The sequence below is a fragment of the Poromitra crassiceps genome (genome assembly GCF_964638095.1).
Source record: "Poromitra crassiceps genome assembly, chromosome: 2".
NCBI classification, from domain to species: Eukaryota; Metazoa; Chordata; class Actinopteri; order Beryciformes; family Melamphaidae; genus Poromitra; species Poromitra crassiceps.
The window spans coordinates 102,609,140-102,616,032 of record NC_139624.1 but is presented as its reverse complement, the minus strand read 5'-3'; the positions used below and the strand labels follow the sequence as shown (position 1 = coordinate 102,616,032).

General features: G+C 50.5%; 1 pseudogene across 1 annotated transcript; it reads left to right on the top strand.

The window, feature by feature from the left end:
- On the top strand, window positions 1–6,261 carry LOC310771072 (phosphatidylinositol-3,5-bisphosphate 3-phosphatase MTMR3 pseudogene; annotated as a pseudogene). Its single transcript has 2 exons — window positions 1–2,809; window positions 5,234–6,261. The product of its transcript is annotated as a phosphatidylinositol-3,5-bisphosphate 3-phosphatase MTMR3 pseudogene (transcript).
- The last annotated feature ends 632 nt before the right edge of the window (window positions 6,262–6,893 follow it).

The following is a 6,893-nucleotide window of genomic DNA, read 5'->3' as shown; positions in this document are numbered from 1 at the left end:
ATGGGTGAAGAGGGAGCTCCCGGTCTGGAGTACATCAAGGCTAAGAACCAGTTACCCCAGAAAAACCTGGTGAAGGAGGATGAGACCCTTCAAGTGCCGTTCCCAGCTCTTCAGGGGGAAGTGGTGGAGTATCTTGGCTATGCGGATGAAGACATCATTGCCATTTCTAACTACAGGCTCCACATTAAGTTCAAGGACTCTCTCATCAATACCTACCCAGGTGTGGACAATGAGATATCAGTTCCTCTCAGGCTGATAGAGAGTGTGGAGAGTAGAGGTATGTTCCAGCTGCACATCATCTGCAAGGACTCAAAAGTTGTCACGTGCCACTTTGCAACGTTCACACAGTGCCATGAGTGGGTGATGCGTCTGAAACAGGCCATAGCTCATCCGTCACAGCTGGAGGAACTGTTCGCACTCACATACCATGCATGGTGTCTGGGAGGCAATGTCGGCGACGAGGACCAGCACGTTCACCTCTGTCGCCCAGGTGATCATGTGCGCCAGAGGATGGAAATGGAGGTCGAGAGAATGGGCTTCGACACTCAGAATGCATGGAGATTGTCAGACATCAACTGCAACTTCAAGCTGTGCTCCAGCTACCCCCAGAAGCTGCTGGTCCCAGTATGGATCACTGACAAGAAGCTTGAGAGTGTGGCTTCATTCAGGTCCAGAAAGAGGATCCCAGTGGTGGTCTATAGGCACCAGAGGAATGGGGCAGTAATTGTCCGTTGTAGCCAGCCTGAGATTAGCTGGTGGGGCTGGAAGAGGAACACAGACGATGAGTACCTGGTGACCTCCATAGCCAAGGCCTGTCAGATGGACACTGGGGCCAGGGTTACCCGCAGAGCACTAATCTGTCGACCGCACATGGATGGGCCTGACTCAGATAGTGATTTTGAGTCCTCGCTTACAGGAGGATCTGCCTCCGATGACAACACTGCGCCACAGAAGCTTCTGATCCTGGACGCTCGCTCTTACACCGCTGCAGTGGCCAACCGGGCCAAGGGCGGAGGCTGTGAATGTGAGGGGTACTATGCCAACTGTGAGGTGATGTTCATGGGCATGGCCAACATCCATGCCATCCGGAACAGCTTCCAGGCCCTGAGAACTGTCTGTAGCCAGATTCCGGATCCGGAAAACTCGCTTTCAGCACTGGAGAGCACTCGATGGCTGCAGCACCTGTCCATCATGCTAAAGGCAGCCACTCTTGTGTGCTCCACGGTGGAGAGGGAGGGCCGCCCTGTCCTAGTGCACTGTTCAGATGGGTGGGACCGCACCCCCCAAATTGTTGCTCTCTCCAAGATCCTGCTGGACCCCTTCTACAGGACATTAGAGGGTTTCCAGGTACTGGTGGAGACTGAGTGGTTGGACTATGGTCATAAGTTTGGGGCCCGCTGCGGCCACCAGGAGAACATTGATGACGTGAGCGAGCGATGTCCCATCTTCCTGCAGTGGCTGGACTGTGTTCACCAGCTGCTCAAACAGTTCCCCTGCCTTTTTGAATTCAATGAGGCCTTCCTGGTCAAGCTGGTACAGCACACATACTCATGTCTTTACGGCACGTTCCTGTGTAACAACGCTCGGGAGAGGGAGGCGCGAAACATCTATAAACGCACCTGTTCTGTGTGGTCCCTGCTTCACACCGGGAACGACAACTTCCAGAACTTTCTCTACATCCCTAGTCATGACATGGTGCTGCAGCCAGTGTGCCACACACGGGTGTTACAGCTGTGGTCCGCTGTCTACTTGTCCACCTCTTCCGCGTGCACAACTGTCCCCCTCGGCATTGCAGGAGATGAACTCACCTCCCACTCCCTGGACATGGACATCCTGGTGTCATCTTGTGAGAATATGGTGCCCCTCACGCATATGTCCAGTGACCCCAATCTCAACAAGCACTGCCAGCAGGGTCACACTGCACTGGAGCCCGTGACCACTGTGGGAGGAGCCTCTGCAGACCCTGACAAGGTCACACCCGACACTGGACTGGACAACAGACACTCTGAGCTGGAACCCGTCATTGAAAGTCCCAGCGCAACGCCAGAGGCGGGACCATTTGCAGACAAATGTGAAGAGACTCTAGAGGAGACTTGTCTCAGCATACAGCCCTTACCCGCCATGCCCCTTACTCCTGTGCCCCTCACTAAGGACCTCACACTGCCTCCTGATCCCTTCCCGACTCCTATCTTCCACTATGGTTTTCCTTCGATTATTCACCCTCCACTCCCGCCACCACTGCCTCTGCTGGAGGCCGAGAGCCCATGCAGGACTGCCGACACCACCGCGTCACGCACTCATAAATCAGAGATATGCTTACCTCTGCCCTGCAATGGCCCGCCGCCTACGGCCGCCGCACCCGCCTCGCTCCTTAATGGCCACATTGATGGTGAAGCAAACGACTTCCCTGCATCTGCGGAGCTGCTGGCTTTCAAGCAGCTGACCCTGCTCCTTCACATGGAGGACACCACAAAGACGCACAAAGACGGAGAAATCCCAACGGCCCTGCGTCCCAGCGAGGGGACGGATCTTAGTCAGAATAATTTTCAGGATGAGCAGGCTCAGTCTCAGCCGGAAGTCCAACCGCGGAAGGAGACAGAGGAGAGGACAGATATAGTGAAAGGGTTAGAGTTACAGAGCCAGGTCAAAGGGAAGGATTTGAAGCTAGAGCTCACAGATGAGAGTCTGCAGGCAGTACCAATCAGTAGTGCTGGCCTTGAGAAGACTAGTGAGACTTTAGAGGAGCAGATCGCTGCCCTGCAGATAGGAACAATGAGGAAGTTTGAGCCTGAAGCGGCCAGGAATCAGAGTACTGAACTTGTGGGGACAGAAGCAATAGTGAAGTCAAAGCCTGCGGCATCCAGGAATAGTAGATGGCCAATAGAGGTAGCATCTCTAAATAGTATTGTTAATGAGGCAGAGGTCAGAAAAGATGAGTTAGCTGATGTGTTAGTAACCATGGCAGAGCAGGCAGAAGAGTTTGAGTTAGAAATAGAGGATCATTCTGATCATTCTCAGCTAGGAGAGAAGACTAGCACCACAGAAAAGGCAGGGGAGCAACAGCACTCTGAACCACCAGGAGGTGCACTAGAGCTAACTCTATGGAAAGAGCCCTTAGTAGTTAAAAGTGCTACAGAAAAATGTTTTGCAGCTGAAAAGACCACCGAGAATGGTTTGGCAGCTGAAATAACTTTAGGGAAGGAGCAGGTAACAGCTGTAGGGACCACAGAAGATTGTTTGGCAGCTGAAGAAATGCTAGATTCAATTTTTCCCTTTTCTTCCTGGCTGACTTACCTTGTTCCCCTGAACTCTTGTTTCAGAACTCTTTTGTGGGGACATACATACAGACAGGCATACATACGGACGGACAGACCGCTAGTGGCCACGCCTTAGTCACCTGGCCACCATCTAGAACTGTATGATATCATCTGTGATGTATGACATCACTGTCACTGTGGCATCATCATTGATTTATGAGATCTCATCTCATCTCATAATATACTACTATAATTGGAGAGCTGTTTGTTGGGCCGGAGTTGCAAGGCGCACCATTGCTCCGATCACCTCCACAATTTGTCAAAACACTTTTCAGGAGTCTCGAATGAATCTGGTGCGGGGGGATGGGGGGGATGCCCACGGGGCGGCACTGCAGAGATATTTTACGTATTTTAGGCCTTCACACTCACAGAGCCATTGTGACATCACAATGTTATAAATTGGACGACTTGCTCACACCCCACGCAATCAAGTCTGACCCTGCGACCACATGGACCAGCAGCATGAGCCACTTCCAGGCCACAAGAGGACGGAAGATTGGACCAGGTCACCGTTTGGTCCTGCCACACATGCGGAGGAAGCCCGCAGAAGGGAGACAGGCACGCAAAGGGCATGAGTTGGTATGAGTTTGATCACAGCGCTCCAAAAAGTCTCCAGAGTCTCCACCCTAGAAATGTTACACGTCAGCGACCAGAAAACTCAACAGCATGCAAACGCCACAGACCGATGATGTCATGCCCCACAATCGTCGAGTGATGTCATACCCACTGATGATGTCATGCACCACAATCGTCGAGTGGTAGCCAGAGCGATAATGTCATCGTCATCATCGTTCGAGTGGTGGCCAGTGGTGAATAATGATATACCCACTCATACCCATTGATGATGTCATGCCCCACACTCATTGTGTGGGCCAGTGCCAGTCAAGCTTGAACCTGCGACATGGACTATTCTGATTTGCCTATGACAGCTGCCCACTCTTAAACAGATACTGTAGATAGGCTGCTGAGTGTTTGCCTGCTGGATAATGTATGTACACAAATCAAATGAGTTGTTTCAATATCGCCTTATAAATAAAAAGATACCAGTGACTCAGTAGTGTCCAACCCACTTTCTGATAGAAAATCTAACACCAATGTGAGTTAGTTTTTTGCAGTTTGTAAGAAAGTAGTTTTCTGGGGGGGAATTTATATATATATATATATATATATATAAGATATGCAAACTAAGCTTGTTCAGGGAAAGCTTGTTCACCAAGGGCAATTTTCTCTGAATCTTGTTTTTAGGAGTACCAACATTAGAGTACCAACTATTTCCAGATTAAAAAGATTGGCTAACTTACCCAAAACACCAGTCCCTGTCACATATTTCTTAAAGTGGTGCAGCTGCTTCTATAAGTAACTTTGTGTGTGTTCACAGAGAGAACAGAGACAAGGAAGCGGGTGTGGTGGCCCCGACCCCAGCTCCACACAGACAGAGAGAGGGAGGGAGGCACAGGGCAGGCGTAGAGAGGGATGAGTAATGTCTCATCTCGAGGAGTGGAGGACGATAGAGTTTCATCAGTAACACACACGCACAAATGCAACTGTAACTGAACATATAGCATTGGACGATAATAAGAGTTGGGGGGCTGTGCATGGACAGGAAATTCTTTATTGAAATAATCCATGAATGGCTGTTAAACCTTGTAGAATTTGTTAGTAGAGCCACGGGAGGAGCCAGATGAGGCATTATTTCCTCCGCCCATCGTTTGTGTGCTTTAACTGCTTCCTGATTAGTGAGGATCAATCGTCTGGCTAGCAGAGTAATAAAGGCAACTGCATCTGTTGAATTTGTTGAAAGTGTGATGACATCATCAGTGATGTCATAAATCCTTCCCTGTTAACGGTATAAATTGGACCGGTTTTTACCCATGGGCAGTTTGTCCAAATCTTAGGTGATTTTCTCAATTATTCAGTATATCAGTGTCTGAGCTTCATGCCCACACATTACCGTACGCGGGCCCCCACTTATGTGCACAAGAGCCTGTTTGGATACAAGACCCAGCCAGCAGAGAAAGTGCACATGAACAATGACCACACCCGAGCTCTCAAAGTCCCAAGTAAGCATCCTTCGGTACAGACTAACATTTTGCCACAAGCTGAGTTTGAGCAAATCACCTTGGCCTCCCGGGTTCCTATCAAGGTGGAGCAGGAGACCATGATGAAGGCTCATAGCATGCCTGCGGTGCAGGCTTGGGTACGAGATCAGAACCTCCAGAGGCGGGCTGATGCCATGAGGATGGAGGAGGAGGACGAGGTGCGTGATGCCCAGATCTTGGAGAGGATACAGATCCAGGAACAGCTGAGAGAGGAGAAGTGTCTGGATGCCATGATGGAGCTGGACCGACGCAAGGCCTTAGACACTCACGAGCAGACCAATGATCTGTGCAAACAGCAGAGGATGAGCGAGAAGCAGCAGATTATCAACCAGATCGAGGAGCGTCTGGAGAACAGGCTGCTGCAAGATGAAATGAAGGAGCAGGAGGCCCAGAAGATGCTGGAAAACATGCACCTAGAAGAGCTGGAGTGCATGGAGACGAAGAAGTTGGAGGAAGAGCACCTGCAGCATGACATAATGCGTAACAAAGCTGAGATGCTGCGGGCCAAGGAGCAGAAGAAGGCAGAGTTTGACAGGCTGCCGAGGGCACAACAGCAATACATTGGCAAGCAGAAGGAGGAAGAGGAGAGGCAGCGGCACAAAATGCTCCACCATGCTGACGGCATGCGGCAGCAGTTACGGGATCGCAAGTTGCTGGCAGTGGCCAAGCGCAGGGAGGAGATCTTCAAAGAGGCAGAACGGCAGGAAGAGGAGGCGCAGCAAAGACGCCTCCGCCTCGATCAGATCAAAGAGAAAAAGCTGAAGGCGCTCACGGCTTTAGGAATTCCTGAGAAATACTGCAGTGAAGTGGAAAGGAAGGTCCATACCTGGACTCATACATGCTGATCACATACTGCGACACTCCAGCGGGGTTCACCAAGTGCTGGCTGCTGGCTTTTTAGCTGCCTACTGGCCTCTGTCAGGCCGGCTATTTCTTATCATACTATAATGAAGGAACTGTCCTCTGTCCTGTCTATCTGAACCAATTTATCTGAAAGACGTGGGTATTGAGTATTGGCATAGGCAGGAACATGAAGTAGATTTTTAAATTTTCCCACATTCAAGCTGTTTCTGAGCATTTTCTGCATGGAGGTCTCATGAGCTCTGTTTCCTTTGGTGCAGTTTGGCCTTGGGGGAGGGGTGTTTGCAGAAGAGTGTGAACTTATGGCCCATTTCCACCGCTGGTATCAACGTGGCCCGGCACAGCTCGTCTCGCTTTATTGTCTCATTCCACCGATCAAAAACGTGGACAGCCCGGGTTGAGTCGGGGTTGAGTCGTGCTGCTTTTGGTCCCTGCTCTGTTGAGGTTCCAGGGCTGTGGACCCGGTACCATACGGTGACGTGAAAACACTGCAGACGACTGATTGGTCAGGCAGAATCCTGTTTACTGTAGGCATCTACTGTCAATGCTGGATACCAGTTTAGTGGGGCTTACCTTCTCTTCTGTTATTTCCAGAAGTTATTTATTTTGTGTTGCT